The sequence below is a fragment of the Cervus elaphus genome, chromosome 19, assembly GCF_910594005.1.
Source record: "Cervus elaphus chromosome 19, mCerEla1.1, whole genome shotgun sequence".
NCBI lineage: Eukaryota > Metazoa > Chordata > Mammalia > Artiodactyla > Cervidae > Cervus > Cervus elaphus.
In genome coordinates this window covers 1,608,296-1,629,628 of record NC_057833.1, presented here as the reverse complement: position 1 = coordinate 1,629,628, position 21,333 = coordinate 1,608,296, and the positions used below count along the sequence as shown (strand labels likewise).

The following is a 21,333-nucleotide window of genomic DNA, read 5'->3' as shown; positions in this document are numbered from 1 at the left end:
AACAGTAACTGGCATAGAGCAATTGCTCAATACATAGAACTATTATGATTATTACTATTTCTATAATGGAAATGTTTTACTTTTCTTCTGCCTGATGGGGAATGAGGCTTTCCCTGTTGGGAAGAAACTCTGCTTACCACAAAACTCCTGTCAGTCATCATTTCATTTATCAAAAATTATTATTATTTTAGAGAAGCTAAAAAAATATGGGACGCTTCATGAATTTGCATGTCATCCCTGCACAGGGGCCATGCTAATCTATTCTGTATTGTTCCAATTTTAGTATATGCGCTGCCGAAGCAAGCACCAAAATTATTTTTAAGGATGAATTGTGTCATGGTGGTTAAGAAATCTATCACCCACAATGTCATCTGTGGTTTTTGTGCAAATTTGTTCAGTTTAAGGTGGCCTTAGACTGTTACTATTTACTGGAGTACATATAAGCAAATTATCTCACAAAAAGATAAGTACCTAGGCACTATGCTTTGCAGAATCTCAAAAATAATGTTTCAAGGGCAACGAGAATTGAAAATAACCAGACACACATGGAAACGAAAATAAAATATGAGTAAGAACAGAAGGAAAATACAAGAATTTGCATAGTGATGTTCTCACAAACATTACAATATGACTACGCTTACTATCCATACAATATCTCCAGAGTATAGCAAGCTACAAACAGTGACAAAGCAAGTTTGAAAAATCAAATATACTTTAAAGGAATAAAAAGTATTATAAAATAATTCTAGTAAAAACATAGCATATAAAATAATTATAAAAATTCAATACTATAAAAACATAAAAAATAAAATTTAAAAATATGCTCAGTGGTCATGTTTGGCAGCAAACCAAACATCATTAAAATAGTAAAAAGTAGAAAACTGGAAGATTTGTAAGGAAAAATATACAGAAGGCTGCAAGTAGAGATAAAAACACAGAAGAATAGATGAGATTATCGAAGACAAGAAAGATTTGGTGAAAACTTCCAGAAGAAAATAATATTTCTAAATTTGTATGCATCTAATTACATAGCCCCCCAAAAAGCAAACACTGACAGTACCAAAATAAGAGACAAATCCACAATTATAGTGGGAGACTGTAATATACCTCTCTGAGTTGTTGATAAAATTCATAGAAAAATAAGTAAGGCTATAGACATTTAAAACACAATTAACAAAATTGACCTATGGAAATTATAGCCTGCAATTGTAGAATACATATTTTTCAAGCACACACAAAACATTCAGAAAACAGACAGAGGTGGTTTAGTAGCTCCGTAGACGGTATCCCACCAGGCTCCTCCGTCCATGGGATTTCCTAGGCAAGAATACTGGAGTAGGTTGCCATTTCCTTCTCCAAGGAAATTGACTGTATATTGTGATATAAAGTACACAAAAATATCAAAGGACTAGAAACAGAGAAAGTTGGAGAGGCGCACAAGGTTTTAGCATTGTTTTATAGCTCACCCTGTATGGTAGTAACATGAACATGAACATTATAATAATTTGTTAAGCTATACAACTATGTCATGTACTTTTTAATATGTGACTCATACTTTACAGTATCTTTTAAATGAATCTGAAACACATGAAATATGTTATCTAACCACAATGCATTTATGTCAGAAATCATTCAGAAACTAGTAACTAGAAAATTTCCCAAATTTTCAGAAATTAAATAATGTATTCTAAATATCACATGGGTCAAAGAAATATCATAAAGAAATTAAAAATATTTTGAACTGTGTAAATAAATGCTATGTAATAGCAAAGTTTATAGGATGACTATAAAGCAATGTGTAAAATAATATTAGCAGGAAACGCATAAATAGAAAGAGAAATATTGAAAATTGATAAATAATTGTTAAACATCTGTCTAAAGTTGTTAGAAAAGACATCAAAAAGTAAAACCAAAAATATATGGAGGAAAGAAATGGAGATAAATACAAAATTTAGTGATATGTTTTAAAAATATAAAATAGAAAAGACCAAAAAAGCTAAAGATGTATGTTTGAAAAGATAAATCTGTAGTAAGGTTAACCAAGAAAGGGGAGAGAGATGGAGGGGGTGAGGGAGGGAAGGAGAAAAGGAGAGAAAGACTATCAGGAATGAACACAATAATCACTGCAGATACTGAAGACATGAACCAGGTCAAAAGGAGGGACGTGAACAAATGCTTACGTTCCTAGAAAGTGTGCGTGCATGCTAAGTCACTTCAGTCCTGTCCGACTCTTTGGGAACGTGTGGACTGTAGCCCAGCAGGCCCCTCCGTCCCTGGGATTCTCCAGGCAAGAACACTGGAGTGGGTTGCCATGCCCTCCTCCAGGGGACCTTCCCGACCCGGGGACGGAGCCCGCATTTTTCTCGTCTCCTGCGTTGGCAGATGGGCTCTTTACCAGCAGTGCCACCTGGGAAACAGGAAAGAAAAGTGCATCTTGAACAAAATTTGGCTCAAGAAGAGATGTAAAACCTAAATAATGCTTTAAAGAATTTGAATCAAGTGTAAATAAGCTCTTCCCACAAAGAAAAAAAACTACAGGTCCAGATAACTTTATGAGTAAGTTTATGACGCAGTCACTAAAGGAACTGTTCCAGATTGCTCTGGACTGAGTCGTGTCCCCTCAAATTGTGTATGTTGAAGCCGCACCCCCAGTGTGATAGAGTCTAGAGATGGGGCCTAAGGGGGGTGATTAGGTTTAGATGAACTAATGAGGGTGAAGCCCTAACGATGGGACTGTATGCTCTGGATTTGGTGAGATTATTCACCAGAGAGCTCTCTCTCGGTCTTTCTCTCTTGCTCTCTCCTTCTCCTTCTCTTTCTGATGTGAGGACACAGTGAGAAGGTGGCCATCTGCAAGCCAGGAAAGGAGACTTCACCCTATTTCAACACTGCACTCTGATCTCAGATGTTCAGCCTCAGAAATGGTGAGAAAATTAATGTCTGTTGTTTAAGCCACCCAGTCTATGGTATTTGTTATGGAAATTCAGGCAGATGAAGATGTAGAATTATACAAATTCTTTCAGAGATTAGAGAAACATGTTATAGTCCAATTCTTTTTATCATCAACTTGATAACAAACCTGAAGGGCAGCATAAGAAAATTAAAAGCCATTTTCAAATCTTACTTTGAATACAAAAATGTTTTTTAAAGTTATTAAACCAAATCTATCAATATACAAAGAGAATAATATATTAGACCAATTGATTTTACCCTATAATGAAGTGTTGGCTTAACACTTAAAAAAAAAATCAAATAATGTAATTCACTACTACATCCAGAAATAAATATTTTAAGCTCAGTAGATGTAGAGAAAGCACTGATAGAATGTAAAAGCCATTGATGATAAGAATTTGTGCCACAAATTCTAGGAACAAAGGTGAGCTTTCTTAACCTGATAAGGGATATTTACAAAAAAAGAAACAAACCATGGTGACCATTATATTAAATAGTGAAGCTTTGGAAATTTTCCCTTTGAGTTGAGGGTAAGAGTTAAAATATCTGCAGTCAGAATATCTATCCAACATTTTAAAGGAGACCCTAGCCCATAGTACAAAAAGGAAAGAAAATAGTAAGGTCAGTCTTAAAAAGAAAAAAAAAATGTCGTTGTTAACAGATGATAAAAATTAGCATACAGAAAATCCAAAATATTTTATAGGTTAATTATTAGCATTAATTAAAGAGTTTAGTAAGGTTGTTAGATTTTAATCAATATAGGAAGTAAATTCAATTTTATCTATCAGGAACAGATATAGAATAAAATGTACAAATGATTCCATTTAAAACAATAAAAATATCAGATATTTAGGAATAAATTAAATAAAAATTATTGCAAAATCTCTATCAAAACATTACAAAAAAATTATCAAACTTTTTGAGAAACAATGAAGATATAGATATGGTCTTCCTAGGTGGCACAATAGCAAAGAATCTGCCTACCAATGCAGAAGACACAGGAGACAAGGTTATTGAACCTGGTCAATCCCTGGTCAATCCCAGGAGTCAAGGAAGATCCACTGGAGAAGGAAATGGCAACCCTCTCCAGTATTCTTTTCCAGGAAATTCCATGGACAGAGGAGCCTGGAGGAGTACAGTCCATGAGGTCTCAAAGAGTTGGACATGTCGACACCACCCTTATGGCAGAAAGCGAAGAGGAACTAAAAAGCCTCTTGATGAAAGTGAAAGAGGAGAGTGAAGAAGTTGGCTTAAAGCTCAACATTCAGAAAACTAAGATCATGGCATCCGGTCTCATCACTGCATGGCAAATAGATGGGGAAACAGTGGAAACAGTATCAGGCTTTATTTTTCTGAGCTCCAAAATCACTGCAGATGGTGATTGCAGCCATGAAATTAAAAGACACTTACTCCTTGGAAGGAAAGTTATGACCAACCTAGATAGCATATTAAAAAGCAGACACATTACTTTGTCAGCAAAGGTCCATCTAGTCAAGGCTATGGTTTTTCCAGTGGTCATGTATGGATGTGAGAGTTGGACAACAAAGAAAGCTGAGCCCCGAAGAATTGATGCTTTTGAACTGTGGTGTTGGAGAAGACTCTTGAGAGTCCCTTGGACTGCAAGGAGATCCAACCAGTCCATCCTAAAGGAAATCAGTCCTGGGTGTTCATTGGAAGGACTGATGCTGAAGCTGAAACTCCAGTATTTTGGCCACCTGATGCGGAGAGTTGACTCATTTGAAAAGAGCCTGATGCTGGGAAAGATTGAAGATGGGAGGAGAAGGGGATGACAGAGGATGAGATGGCTGGATGGCATCACCGACTCAATGGACATGAGTTTGAGTAAACTCCGGGAGTTGGTGATGGACAGAGAGGCCTGGCATGCTGCGATTCATGGGGTCACAAAGAGTCAGACACGACTAAGCGACTGAACTGAACTGAACTGAGCAGCTGAGCATGCACACAAAGATACAGTTATTGGACAGAGTGATATATCATAAAATGTTCCTACTAATAGTGATGATGATGATGATCTAACACATATATGGAACATTTTATTGAGTTGCTCAGCTACTAGCATTTCCTCAGCCTGAAAACCCTACAGGATAAATAGTTTATATGATGTTTCAGGATTGAAAGGTTGGGTATTGCAAAGATGACAATTCTTTCCTAATTTATTTATAGCTTAAATGCAATTCCAATTGGAATTCCAACAAAGGTTATTTGTTTTATTTTTGACGGACCTGGAGAAATTTATTCTAAAATTCATATGAAAATACAAAGGGTAAGAAATAATCAATACATATCACTTGAATAACAAGTTGTGAGGACTTACTCTACTGTATATCAGTATTTATAATAAAACTAGAGTATTTAAAATTGTGTTATATTTATACAGGGATAGACAAACAGAAAGAAGGAATAGGACAAAAAGCTCAGAATAGAATCCTACACATAGAAAGATTTGATTTGTGACAGAAGTTACCACCTTATCACTCCTCTGCTTACCAACAGAGCAGAGAGGAAAGATGATCTTGATAATAAACAGTAGTAGGAAAACTGGATATCTATTTTAGAAAAAAAAACTTGAAACTGAACCCATGCATCACACCATACACAAAAACTAATTACAAATGTTTAAAGATCTAAAGTTGAATGAAATTTTTTTAATAAATAAATAAATAAAGTTGAACGAAATTAAAAGATATTTAAAAGATAATGTCAGACAATATCTTCTGACCTCAGGGTAGGAAATAATTTCTTAAATAAAATAGCAAAGCATTAGCAATAAAGGAAAAGATTAATAAATTTGAATTCTGTAAAACGAATAACTTCTCCTCCCCCAAAATACCATTAAAATAGTGAAAAAGAGTTCAGAGTGGGAGGAGATATTTGCATCACAATTAAAAAGTAAAAGGCCTAAAATCCTACATAACAATAAGAAAGTAACTAAAATACAACTTTTTTAAATGAGCAAGAAATAACAGGTACTCCTCAAAAGAAAAAACTGAAATGGAAAATAAAAATATGCAAAGGGGTTTAATCAAATTAAAAATTGGAAACACCCATTAAAATTTAATGAAATACAATTATTCCATCATATTGACAAAAAGTTTTAAGTCTTTAATACTAAAAGAATTTGCAATGCCTGGGAACTCTCATATACTATAATGGGAGTATAAAGTACTGATGGTATACCATGCTGGAAAACTGTTTACTGCTATCTACTCCAGTTAAAGATACTATATCTATGATTTAGAAATTATAGTCCTGGTTGTGTGTGTGTGTGTGTGTGTGTGTGTGTGTGTGTGTGTAACAATAATTTTACAGGGAAAAATGACCAAGGAGAAATTGCACAATGGAATATTTACATTTAAAAGGAATATGGGACTTCTACTTCTGTTAATGGTAAAGTAATTTGGAATCACTTTTCCACTAAAAATAACTAAAAAATTAGATCTCATATTTTATAAATCTTTTAAAAACATTAAAGAGCTAACAATATATTGGGCAATTACCAGCCCTAGATTCAGAGAAGTAATTCCTGTCCTTGGATTGTCTTCACCTGTAAAGTACTTGTCATTCCTAAAAGGTATGAAATTAGCTAAACTGCTTTTGGTGACACTTAGAACTAGAGATAATAGAGTTTAGGGCTCACAAAGGGTAGACATTTTGATAAACTAACTCACAGTTAGGCTGGGACTCAAAGAGCTTCACTCTAAGAACTGCATTGGAAGTAAATCAGTTCTACAATGCATTGCTGCCTAGCTTCAAGTAATTCCTGCATTGCAGAATATATCAATATCTGAATTTGGAGTAAGGTGATCATATACTCCCAAATGCCAAGAAAAGGCAAAGAAAATCCTTTTTGGAGGAAGATATAAACCAGAACTATTTTCTACAAATAGATTTTCAAATACAATGACCAACACAAAATTGAAGATAATCAGACACATGTGAAGCCATAAAACTATTGGATTGGCATACCTACAGTTCTTGTCATCTGTAAAACTAAAAGGGAAACTCAATGGAAAAAAGATTATAAAAGTGGATCATAAGTCTTTCTGGTAGCTTGATTTATTCCAAAAAGTTCAATACTATTGTCAAGAAAACCACAAAGAATAGCATCCAAAGCCTCCAGACAGAATACTTAGTGGCTTCAAATAGTACAATGGTCTAAGTGCTTCAGTTACGTATCCACATTAAATAAGTTTGGAACACATCATTATCACTACATTTCCATCATAACACCTTCAGTCTTTGTTTCCAAGTAAAATCAAGCTTCATTTGAGAACATACAGTTTTCCAGCTGAAGCAAGAACTTTTCCTTTACATTTCAAAGAAACTACAATGAAATCAAAAGTACACATGAAGAGGACTTCTCTGGTGGTCCAGTGGCTAAGATTCCAAGCTCCCAATGCAAGGGGCCCAGGTTCAATCCCTGGTCAGGGAACTAGAGCCCACATGCTGCAATTAAAGATCCTGAATGATCCTGCATGCTGAAAATAAAAGAGATCCTGCATACTGCAACCAGCAACTAAGACCCAGCACAGCCAAATAATTTTTTTTAAAGTTCACATGAATATTCTGTGTATAATTGAAATCAATAGTTGCTTAATAAAAGCTTTACAGAATCATATTTTCCCCTTCACTTTATAAGATAATAAGATAGATATACTTAGAATGGAATTAATTAGTGGTTATGATTCTATTGTTACTATTGTGATTTTGGCTAAACTGTAATCACAATTCATTTTACTTTATAAGGACTTCCTTGGTGGCTCAGAAGTTAAGAATTCACCTGCAATGCAAGAGACTCGGGTTCAATCTCTGGGTCAACAAGACCCATGGAGAAGGGAATGGCAACCCACTCCAGTATTCTTGCCTGGAGTATTCCATGGACAGAGGAGTCTGGTAAGCCTCAGTCCGTGGGGTCTCAAAGAGTTGGATAGGACTGAGCAATTAACACTTTCACCTTATAAGTTATATTATGATCTATGGAAATAGCACATAAAGTAAAACCCTTTATAAGTTTCCGCGGTAAGTTATTTGATTAAAAAAAAAAAAAAAAAGAGGAAGAAAGCAGGAAAGAGAGACAGATCAAAAGAGCCCTGATAGTTTATTCTCTAAAAGTGGCTGTAACTAAAAGAAAGTCATTCCTTAGACAAGAAGCTGACCCGATTGCAACTTTTATTAATTTAGCCCATTCAAATTATATGTCAATTAATCAACTGAATTTTTACAAATCATTAAAACTTTTTGCTAATTAACTAACAACTGCCAATAAGAAGAATCACTGATTAAGAAAGTATTTAAGTCCTTACATGCTTATATCATTCGCCTCACATGACAGCAAACTTCCTTCCAACTCAAGGCCTTTGTTTATAAAGGCCTGTTGCTTTAGTCCCACCATTAAAGTTTCTACGTTACCTTCTTTTCATGCAAAGTTCACTATCTTTCCACCAAGGATATATCCCAAATAATGCAATCTGTTTATTAATAGAAAGAAGTATCTTGTAAAAAAAAAAGAAAGAAAGAAGTACTATGGTATAAATAGAGTAAGGTATATTAAAACTTTCTAAATTTTTTCACAAGCTACTTGCAAAAGTTTCATTTCCTCCTGGGCAACTACCTTAAACTGACTAATTTTCATTTTGGAGTAGAATTTCTCAATAAATTTATCTGTAAAATAAAAAAGATAAAGAGAGATCTAAGAGTTAATTAAATAAATCATTGTATCTTTTTTCCTAAAAAAATAAATTTATCTAGCATAGCTAAACTCAAAATTCTTTGTCTACTCATGAAAATTTTATAATTTACAACTTAGAAGTGAATTGCATTCATGCTGAATGATAGCTACTGTTATGCTGCCTTGTAAGTTTCATTTAGTCACATGATGAAATAATTTAAGGAAAGAATTTGGGAATTATGATGCTACTTTCTGCTATTTTTAGGCATTTCTTTTTTTCCCACAAGATAAGAAATGTGTTTAATTTTGAAGCTTGTAGAGATATAACTACTGAAAGATCTTGAGCTCAAAATAAGGGCAATTCACCACAACTTTCATTTTGCTACAACCTGTTCAAAGATTCTTGTAATTTATTACTATCATCCCTGTTTTAAAACTTAAGCAGTCAGTCAGAGACAACCTCTGTTTATAACTTTATTTAGCATATAAGTATCCTTCAAAAACTAACTTCAGTACATCAATAACTCAAAATATTTACCCTTTTGTTTATGAAAAATAAATTCCCAAGATAAAAGTATGAGTAAACAATTTGAAAAATAAAGTACTTTGTTTTCAATATGAATAGATCTTTACTGAGGGAGGACATTGTAGTAATGAAAACATAACTGTATCTGTTACTTCAGGAAATGAGACAAAGCAATAAACTAAATTTCATAAAAGCTAAAGCCAAAAAAAAAAAAATCTAGTTGTAGTGTATGAGTTTCCCGTACAACACTATCTGTGCTTAAATCATTACCTGAACAAAAGCCATGCAAGTGGCAATGTTTGCAATTTAACTTACCTTTTACATCACTTGAGAGTTGGGTGTAATTTTTTAAATCCTATAGAAATTTTGTAAATCAAATAGCTTGCCTAATCAACATTCCCATGGAAACACTGACAGCTAGGGAGTGTAGGTTGGAGGGGGGACAGATGTAGTGAGAGGAAATGAAGTGTCTCAATTTTGTTGAAATTTAATTTTGTTAATGTAGAAAATAAAGTATATAAATATATATATATAAAACATTTAAGAAGGTTTTCTTTTACAAAATTAAAATAAGTTTCCAAAAAAAATAAAATAAGTTTCCTGGATTTTAAAATATATATCATTATACAGTTCAAACAGAAAAGTATGACAAAGATATTAAACATTACCTATAATCCCATTACCAAAGAAGATTCACCCAACATTTTGGGGAACATGATCCTAAACATCCAGCAATACATACAAATGTAATTTTAATGGGCTTAATCTATGGTACATTTTAATACACATAACTCACAGAAGAACATTTTATAGAGGGTTTTTCTCATCAATAAATATAAATATACAATATCATTTTTAGTAATCATAGCTTTCTGGTATATGAATACACAACAATTTATTTGACTATTAATGGATATTTGCTATTTTTTACCAACTATGGTGTTGCTATTAAATCATCTTTGTATACATGTCCGGTCATTTCCTGAGAATAAATTCCAACAAGTGAATTTGCTAGATCAAATTTTGCACAAAAGTTAAATTTGTATATAGATTGTCAGAAAGATTGCACTAGTTTATGCACTCTGCAGCTCTGGAGAGTACACGTTTTGCTTTTGTTTAATTCATTCATTTTTAATTGAAGGTTAATTACAATATTGGGTTGGTTTCTGCCATACATCAACATGTATATACATATATCCCCTCCCTTTGAACCTCCATCCCAACTCCCACCGCATCCTACTCCTCTAGGTTATCACAGAGCTCCAGTGTGACTTCCCTGAGTCATGTAGCAATCCCCACTGGCTATTTTACATATGGTCGTGTATATGTTTCCATGCTACTCCCGCTATTCGGCCCACTGTCTCCTTCTTACCCCCCCACCCTCTGTCCATACGTCTGTTCTCTATGTCTGTGTCTCCACTGCTTCCTTGAAAATAGGTTCATTAGTAGAACCTATTAGTAGACCGTCTTTCTAGAGTCCATATATATGTGTTAATACCCAATATTTGTTTTTTCTCATATTTGGCTTTGTCAATCCCAGATCTTTAAAACATCTATCTTAAAAAAAAAAAAAAATCTATCTTAATGTTTTTCTCTAAAACTAATGGTCAACATTTTTTATTAATTTGATTTTTTTCTTTTATAAAAAAGTTAATCATCTTTTCACATGCATACTATCCATCTGCATTTCTTTGCCTGAAGTCTTAAAATGCAATTTTTGGTGCACATTTTGCCTAGGCAATTCTGAAATTTAATTTTAAAAAAAATCCTACAGAAATGGCACACAAATCTGCCCTTAATGGAATAACACAACTGTATTGCCAGTGAAACATATGGCTAGACCACAGTTGCATCTGATTGCTCTACAAACTCTGTTTTGAATCAGTTACTTACAAATTAGCTTATTTCATTCACACTTCTTCACCACTAACTTGACAGGCAATTTTTAAAGAGAAGAAATGTGTGCCTCTAGTTTCAAGGTTTTGTTTTTTTTTTTCAAGTATTTCACAACTGAACCATCTCCCTCAGTGTGTCTCTAGAGGACTGTAACTGCATTTTCATTTACAATGTCATAGAGTTAACTCCTGAGAAAGTTTCTCGCTTTCATGAGCACTATTATAGCCAACATGACAGTGTCCTCAAAGCCACACTGATGTCTCTTCATCCGTCTCAGGCTGGAGTCGGAGACACCAAAAAGAGACACATTCTCTCATGCCATCTGGGCAATCTTCCGCAGTGCTCACCCTCACCTAGCTATGTGCACTGCTAGGAATTCTAGAAACCTCTTTCCTCCCCAGCACAGACGTTCTCTGGCTTCAAGACCTGAAATAACAATGTACCAGTCATTCTCTGAGCCTTCCCAGGTGGCACTAGTGGTGAAGAACCATTAGTCGGTTCTTCTCCAACTTGGTGAGGCCCACCCATGCCGGAGACATGGGAGGTGCAGGTTAGATCCCTGGATCAGGAAGATGCCCTGGAGGCGGGCATGGCAACCACCCCAGCACCCTTGCCTGGAGAAGCCCGAGGACAGGGGAGCCTGGCGGCTGCAGCAGCCCCAAGGGTTGCAGAGAGTCGCACACACTGGAGCGACCTCGCACACACGCACGCTCACATTCTCCAGACCAGGTCCCGACAGCTCCTGGCTGTCTTCTGCTTAACTAATACAGAGAATGTTTTATATATCTTTTAAAGGGTAACAACTATTTATAGTAAGGTTTTTTTAACTACTAACTTCATCTGTTTTAGATTCAACCATTTGAAAATAATTCTGCCTCATCTGAGAAGTGAACGAAGTGGGCGCATCCCCCTGGGGGCAGAGCCCTGCATAACTCCTGTTGTCGGGCTCCCTCCTCCAACACCAGCCCGGAGAAGCCAGACTCTCAGCCTCTTCTCTACATTTCCAAAGATGCTGCTTCTGGAAAGCCCTGAGAAAATGAGAATTCACAGAGGAAAATCCCATTCGCCTGCCATTGTTGTTTGTGTCAGTACCTTAAGGCTCTAACCCTGGGCTCAATTGCCTCCTGGGGATCCTTTGTTACAGGGGGAAAAAACATGTAGAATAGTCTTCTCAGTTTCCAAAATCCCATTTTAACTAGAACATGCCTGTTTTAGCAGACATCTCTTTCTGAAACAAAGCAAATGCTATTCTAAAGTTTGCCTCCTGTTCACCTCCCTTATGAAAAGAGAGGAAAAAAGATTCATTTACTGTATATATTCTGTTAAAATGTAGTGTTTAAAATCCATACCTTTTTTTTTGTTGGCCTTGTCTGTATACTTATATTGAGGTAAATATCTAACCTGATTGGATTTATTATACTCTCAATTTGGAAAGCTAAAGTACAATTGAGGAGTGTATATTAAGGATTCTACTTTTTTTTTTTTTCCATTGCCAAGGAAGAGAAATCTTACATGGAAAATAAGCTGGATAATAAAATTGTGCATAAGTAATTTCCCTCAAGACAGAAATAAACTTTAAAAATTGATTACATAACTAAAATCAACTTAAATATAAAAATCAATTAACTTGGACTTTTCATTGAATTGTCTGGCTGCTTCATGAGAAATGATGCCCTAGAGAAACAAGAAAAGAATAGTCTTTTTTTTTTTAATAGTATGAAAAAAGCTTGATCTCTGAGTTCTTACTTCCAAGAACTGAATGTTCATTTTGACTCTATAGAATGCTGTACTGTGTCTGTTTATTCATGTGACTCAGTTTAATTGCTAATTCAGTGTTGTTTCTGAGGTACTTTAAATTCAGTAATGAAGACTCACATAATGAAGTATTATGTAGACTAATTAATGAATATATAATGCCACATAATGCCACATAAAGTTATTGCAAATGCCAACTGTTATCATCATACATGTCAGACTTAATTTTGAGTCTGGGTCCCTGATTTCTGTCTCCAACACTTCATTTGATATGGCAACCACTTCCAGTTCCTTGCTAGTTGCTCAGCATAGGAACATTTTACTGAGCAGAAAATCAGAAAGACAAACTAGATTTTGAATCAGGAAAATCATACATTTCATTTCAATGATGGTTCTACCATTTACAAACTCTCTGATTTTGCCTAACCCATTTGAAATTCAGTGTCATGAGTTTTTTTTTTTTTTTTTCCAGTGGGTTTTGTTATACATTGATATGAATCAGCCATGGATTTACATGTATTCCCAATCCCGATCCCCCCTCCCACCTCCCTCTCCACCCGATTCCTCTGGCTCTTCCCAGTGCACCAGGCCGGAGCACTTGTCTCATGCATCCCACCTGGGCTGGTGATCTGTTTCACCATAGATAGTATACATGCTGTTCTTTTGAAATATCCCACCCTCACATTCTCCCACAAAGTTCAAAAGTCTGTTCTGTATTTCTGTGTCTCTTTTTCTGTTTTGCATATAGGGTTATCGTTATCACCTTTCTAAATTCCATATATATGTGTTAGTATGCTGTAATGTTCTTTATCTTTCTGGCTTACTTCACTCTGTATAATGGGCTCCAGCTTCATCCATCTCATTAGGACTGGTTCAAATGAATTCTTTTTAATGGCTGAGTAATATTCCATGGTGTATATGTACCACAGCTTCCTTATCCATTCATCTGCTGATGGGCATCTAGGTTGCTTCCATGTCCTGGCTATTATAAACAGTGCTGCGATGAACATTGGGGTGCATGTGTCTCTTTCAGATCTGGTTTCCTCAGTGTGTATGCCCAGAAGTGGGATTGCTGGGTCATATGGCAGTTCTATTTCCAGTTTTTTAAGAAATCTCCACACTGTTTTCCATAGCGGCTGTACTAGTTTGTAAATGAGAATCATAATATTCTCCTATTTAACACACATTGCCTGAGAGTATGTCACATTCTCACTCCAGCTCTAGGCATTGGGGATACAACACAGCATAGTCCTTATTTCAATGAGGAATCAAGTGACTGATCTTGACAGATATGCAGAATATTTGCATCCATATGGGCTTGTTCCCTCAAATCTGAGGAGTAAGGAGTGTTACTTAAGTACAATTTAGTTTCATTGACTTGGAAGTATTTTCTTTCCATATCTCTATCTCTCTTACCAAGTCTGGCCATTAAATGAGTTCCGATACATCCAAAATTTCAATCTACCCTCCAAGTACACAACTGCATCATGAATCATTTCAGATACATGTCAGAAGCTCTGAATGGAATTTCAAAGAAGAAACTGAGAACTGTCCAGAGCCAATGGTAGGATCGACTATGTGCTAGGCATTATGCCAGTTTCTCTATAAACAATATTAAATTGAATCTCCCCACAATGTTATGAGTGGACCCTTTACTCTGCTGCCGTGGTAAATGGTTCTTGTCTTCATCATAGCGCTTAATATACACTGTAACGTGTCAGTCACTCAGTCACAGCCGACTCTTCGTGACCCCCTGGACTGTAGCTGCCAGGCCCTTCCGTCCATGGGATTCTCCAGGCAAGAATACTGGAGTGGGTTGCCATTCCCTTCTCCAGGAGATCTTCCCAACCCAGCGACTGAACCTGGGTCTCCTGTATTACAGGCAGATTCTTCACTGTCTGAAGAATTCTTCGCTGAATTAAAGATTTTACTTGCCCACCTGGGAAGCCCCTGCTTCCCATTAAATTCCTTGAAACAGGAGCTGGGCTGTGTGCACTGTTGCATGCCCAGCATCGAGGAAAGGGGGAAGGAACATGACATATCATCTGCAAATAGTTGTTGAATGGAAGAATACTATGATCCTCATTTAAAAACTCATGATGCTGAGTTTCAAATATGTTAGGCATGATCAGAGAGTTAGTACATGGCAGAAAGAAAGAAAGAAGGAGCTAGTTGCTTCCAACTCTTTGTGAACCCATGTACTGTAGCCCAGCAGGCTCCTCTGTCCATGGGATTTCCCAGGCAAGAATACTGGAGTGGGGTGCCTTTCCTTTCTCCAGGGGATCCTCCTCACCCAAGGATAAACCCAGGTCTCCTGCATTGTAGGCTGATTGTTTACTGTGTAAGCACCAGGGAAGCCCTGGTAATAGCAGAACTACCACTTAAACTAAATATCTGGGTTATTTTTCCCTTATTCAAGAACCATCTTGTCTCTGACATCTACTAAACAGAGGTTTCTGTAGTAGAAGTTACACTAGACCTATGGACCACTGATTTAAACTAATCCAAGTAGTGAAAACAGAATTAGTTATTGAGTATTATGGCTAATTCAATAATGAAGATTCCATTTGGGGTGCAACCAACACTCTCCTATATTGCTATGGAAATACAAAATGGTACAACTCCTCTAGAAAACATTTTGGCAGTTTCTTATAAAGTTAAGTAGACACTTACCTCATGACTTAGCAATGCCACTCATATTTTCCCAGATGAAATGAAAACCTGCATTTACTTAAAAACCTGAACACGAATGTTTATACCAATCCTATTCACAATCACCAAAACCTGAAACAACCCAAATATTCTTCGGTTGCACATGGTTAAACAAACTGAGCTATATCCCTACAATGGAATACCACTCAGGAATAAAAAGGAACAATCTACGAAAAACATACAACAACATGGGCAGATCTCAAAGGCATTACAAAATATGAAAGAAGTCAAACTCAAAAGGCTACATACACATAGTTCCATTTATATGACATTCTGGAAGAGAGAATATGACAGAAGAGGTAACCAGAAAGAAATTGTCAGGGCCAGAGTAGGGGGACGGGTTGACTATAACTTGGTATAAGAAAATTTGGGGGAGTGGTAGAACCATATATTGCTTATGATGATGGTTATGTGACTGTATACATTTTCTGGTTATCACAGTACTGTACAAAAAGAAAGGTCCATTTTACTGTATTTCTTAACTTAAAAAGAGCAAAAAGTCAAGAGAAGCAAAAAATAATAATAGGCATACAATTACCATAAACCCAGCAATTTCACTCCTAGGTATTTACCCAAGAAAAAATATCTATGTCCAAAACACTGTTATAAGGAATGTTTAGAAGAATTAAAAATAATAAAATTGGGCCAGGGAGAGAAGGAAGATAGGGTTGGTATGAACTAATTCTCATTTCTTATATGGGGAGACAATTGATATTGCAAGTTGATAAATCAAGAAATCATAGGTACTTGCACATTATTTGATATTAATAGAGCTAAATAAAAGAAGAGCTTAAACAGAAGCAATTAAAATTGTTTCCTCTAGAGAATGAGATTGAAGCCAGGGAAGGGTGGGGCAGAAAACAAGTACCTTTTTATTATGTATTCTTTATCATTTGATTTTCTCATCTGGTCAATATGTTACTTTACTTAAAAATGTTAAAGTTAAGAAAATTTAGTATGTTTCTCAAGTGTCACATCAAATTAGTGCTTTTTCCAAGCTAAATCTCATCAGTAAACCAAATCTGATGATATTTTTTTAAATAAGTAAAATCATGCACATTAGATTTTCCCCTGAACCTGAGACATATATTGGAAATCATAATTATTTATGAGTGTCTCTGTGCATTTAAACTTGTACTAGGCACCATACAGTGGAGAAATGATAGAGTCAGAGGTAATCCCTTCAAGAGGCTCACTTCCTGAAAAACAAAACATTTTAAGCAAATTTAAGAATGCTTGCCGAGCAACATTCTCAACCAAGGTGACTGATGTCAATGAAGAACAAACTTCCTCTTAACCTGGAAGGTTGATAAGACAAGTTTCTTTTCCCATCCAAACAAGCCAAGACCAGAAGAGAAAGAAAATCGTTTCCAGGTGAGAATGCTCTCAGGGAGTTTTATGTGACACAAAGGAAAGCAGAACACATTTATTTTCCATCCCTGCCAGCTGCTCAGTGTTATAAAGTGCTGCTGTCCTGCCCGTACACATCTGCTTACACAACGGCATCTGCAGACGATTGCCTCCAGGTGTGTGCCCGAAGGAGGCTCCTGAAAGTCAGCGCAAACTGGAGCCCGGCCTCTGGAGCAGATGCTGGCCTACAGAAACCTGCAGGCCTGTGCAGATATATTTTGAGAAATAAAGTTGAAATCAAGTTTTGAAAACCAGAGATGGCATAAATTAAACTTGGCACAAATTAACTTGGCGTAAACTTGGGAACTTATTTTTAGGACATTTTATATATACATCTTTAGAACATTTTTTTGGTATAAAGCTGCTGTGTGGCTCATAAATAAGAACAGTCGGTTCTCATGGGAAGGAAATCCAAAAAGAAGGTCTATATGTACACAGAGAACTGACTCACTTTGCTATACAGTAGAAAGTAACACAACATTGCAAAGCAACTATATTCCAATAAAAATTAATCTACAAAACAACGACGACAACAAAAAATACCTTGGGGTTCTATTTTTTTTCTCAAAGATGAAACAGTCTGCCATTTATGCCAGACATTTTCTATTTGCTATGACACCTTGTCTGGATGCAAAGAACTTAAGAGATTCCAAAGAAGCAAAATCCTTCTAAGATGAAGCAACTACAGAAAATTCAAAGACTGAATGATAGGGATGACTATAAAGTATTTTCCAGTAGGGTACTCCTTAATTAAAAAAGAAAATACTTGTCAAAAATAAGAAGAAATATACAAATATCAAATTTACAAACACCTGAATCAGTTTATTTCTTGAAAAATATTTCTCCAAAGAGCATTCCTGAAATGGTCCAGATTTAGCTGGAGAGAAGTGGAAAAGATGATTAAGTTTTCTATTAAACAGATGAATGACAGTTTATTTGTGCATCCTGGTTGTCCCCATGAGGGTGCTCTTGTACTATCTTTCTGTTCTGTAACATGTTCTAGAAGAGTTAATTAATCAAAAATCACAGTGGTAGTCAAATCCTCACTTTGTTGCAGAATATTAATTATATGTATATATACTCATGGCCATGCACATTTTTTTTAAGAATGATAGCAAGCTACTAGAAAAGAAAACAGATACGTTTCTGGCTCTGTGCTTCTTCCCTTACAAGTTTTAGGTATTTTTAATACTCAGTTCCAGATACTATTTGTTCTTTCATTTATTTATTTATTAATTGTTGAGTGTGAATTTTGCTAGTAGTAGCAGGAAAAACATTCAAAACAAAACAGAGGCTGACCTTGACCTCAAAAATCTTAGGATCAGGGACTTCACTGGCAGTCACGTGGTTAAGACTCCACGCCCCCAGTGCAGGGCGCCCAGGTTCACACCTGGTCAGGGAACTAGATCCCACATGTTGCAATTAAAGATTCCATGTGCCACAAATAAGACCTGTCACAGCCAAATAAACAAATAAAAGTACTTAAAATTTTTTTAGGGTCAGCAAAGAGATGACCAAACATGTAGAAAATCCACAGTTGTGGGAAGGAGAGAATGGGACAAATGGAGAAAGTAGCACAGACTTACATACACTACGTGTGTAAGAGATACAGCTGATGAGACGTTGTGTAACAGAGAGCTCAGCCCGGCACTCTGCAAAGATCCAGAGCGTGGGGGTGGGAGGCAGGAAGGAGGCTCAAGAGCGAGGTGATATATGTGTAGTTACAGGCGATTTGCATTGTTGTATGGCAGAAACCACCACAACATTGTAAAACAATTGTCTTCCAATAAAAAGGAAATTAAAAAAAAAAAAAGAAAACTCACAATGTAAGCTAAAGTACAAATAAAAAAGATTCGGATGAAGCATTAAGTGATAATGACTAGAGATGTTATTTCCAGTTAGAAAAAGCCACAGGTATCACAGAGAAGGTATCATTTAGCCTAGATCTTAAATATGGGTAGGATCTGGGAAGATGAATGAGGAATGACATGATACAATAGAAGAATAACATGATATACAGAAGGAAAAAGTTTGATATGTCATTCCAAGTTTTGTTTTATTTGCAAAACTAAAATAAGCAGAAATAGTACATTACCATAATTTACATGATAATTAATCACTGGCACAAGAGATAACTCACATAAATGTTCTCTGAAAGGCTAATTTGTTTAACTGAAGGAGCAGTTTGCTTACATGCAGCATTATGTTAGTTGCTGTGGCTTAGTCACCAAGTTCTGTCCAACTCTTCTGTGACCCCACGGACTGTAGCCCACCAGGCTCCTCTGTCCATGGGGATGCTCCAGGCAAGAACACTGGCGTGGGCTGCCCTGCCCTCTGCAGAGGACCTTCCTGACCCAGGGATGGAAACCATGTCTCCTGCACTGGCAGGCAGATCCTTTACCACCAAGCCACCAAGGAAGCCGCATTATATTAGAGGTCCTAGCTGACACAGTAAGAGAAGAAATAAGGGCTGTGAGATTAAAAGAAAAGTGAAAGAGTCATCATTCACATCTGATATTTCTATCTGGAAAATGCAAAAGTAACTACAGAGCAACATACAGAAATTAATAATGTCCTTTATAACAGCAAAAACTAAAGAGCAGGAGTAATAAAATTTGGAATAGTTCCAATAATTCAAATATGTTAAGTACTATATTCTAGGCTTGTATTATCTCAATCACTCTTCACAACAACTGTATTTTTAAAAAAGTGCTATTATCATTCCCAAATTAGAGCTAAATAAATGCAGACATACACAGTAGGTCGTAGAGCCAGGATTTGAACTCAGGCATTTGAATCGGGAACCCGGACTTCCTAACCCCTATCTACTCTGCACTAAGGGAAAATTCTGCTAACAACACTGGCATAATCAGTAATATTGTCAAGAACAAATCTAACAGAAGAAGAATGAGGCCTGTACAGAGAAAATCATCAAATTTTAAGGAAGGAAAAGTGAAACGTTAGTCATGTCTGACTCTCTGTGACCCCATGGTCTGTAGCCCACCAGCTCCTCTGTCCATGGGCTTCTCCACACAAGAATACCGCAGTGGGTGGCCACCCCCTTCTCCAGGGGACCTCTCGGACCCAGGGAATGAACCTGGGTCTCCTGCACTGCAGACAGATTCTGTACCATCTGAGGCACCAGGGAAGCCCCCCGGAGGGACATTAGAAAGCCTCTAAAAACTGGGGAGATGTACAATGTTCAGAGTTCAAGAGACTCAATAGCATGAAGATGGCATTCTCCATAACTGATTTAGGGATTCAATGCCAATCCCATCAAGATACTAAGTTTTAACTTCAGAAAGTGAAAGTCTCTCAGTCATGTCTGACTCTTTGCGACCCCATGAACTATACAGTCCATGGAATTCTCCAGGCCAGAACACTGGAGTGGGTAGCACCATTTCCTTCTCCAGGAGATCTTCCCAACCCAGGGATTGAACACAGGTCTCCTGCATTGCAGGCGGATTCTTAACCAGCTGAGCCACAAGGGAAGCCCAAGAATACTGGAGTCAGTAGCCTATCCCTTCTCCCGCAGATCTTCCCAACTGAGGAATCCAGCTAGGGTCTCCTGCATTGCAAGCGAGTTCTTTACCAGCTGAGCTATCAAGGAATCCTAAAATTCATATGAAAAGCAAACAGGCAAGAATGGCCAAATACAAAAAGATAGAACTCACTCTAGTATGTACTGAGATGTAAAATAATAATAATAACAATAACAATATAACAATACAACATTAATTAAAATGATGTGGCATTTGTGCACACAAAACCCAATAGATCAATAAAATGAGACCAAGAGGTCAAAAACAACCCCATCTGGGAATTTGGCATATAGCATTACAATGCAATGAATAAAGGATGTTCTGCTCCAGGATAAAGGCCAGAAAAATTGGTTATCCATATGGGATAAAATAAAATAAGAAATTTTAACACACTTTATACACCAAAATAAGTTCCAGATGGAAAAGACAAATGGTTATGAACCTCCTGCATTGGAAAAGAAAAAAATATGGTGAAAAGTTTTATGACCTCATGATATATTTTAAAGTCTCTTTAAATAAAATATATTAGAAAAGATCAATAAATGTGTCTGCTTTAAAACTAAAGTACCTATGGGGAAGGATGGATTGGGAGTTTGAAGTTAGCAGACGCAAACTATTATAAACTATCAGAACGGATCAACAACACAGTCCTGGTGTAGAGCATGGGGAATTGTACTCAGTGCCCTGTAGTAAACCGCGATGGGAAAGCATGTGCATGTGTGTGTATGTGTGTGTGTGTGTGTGTACGTGTGTGTACGTGTGTGTATGTGTGTGTGTGTGTGTAGCTTAATCACTCTGCTGTCCATCAGAAACTAACACAGCTTTGTGAATCACCTACACTTCAATACAAT

General features: G+C 36.4%; 1 non-coding gene across 1 annotated transcript; it reads right to left on the bottom strand.

Annotated features, from left to right (window-relative positions):
* Nucleotides 1–200: 200 nt before the first annotated feature.
* On the bottom strand, nt 201–307 carry LOC122676215. The gene has a single exon (XR_006335498.1). It is a non-coding gene; the product is annotated as a U6 spliceosomal RNA (small nuclear RNA).
* Between the last annotated feature and the right edge of the window lie 21,026 nt (nt 308–21,333).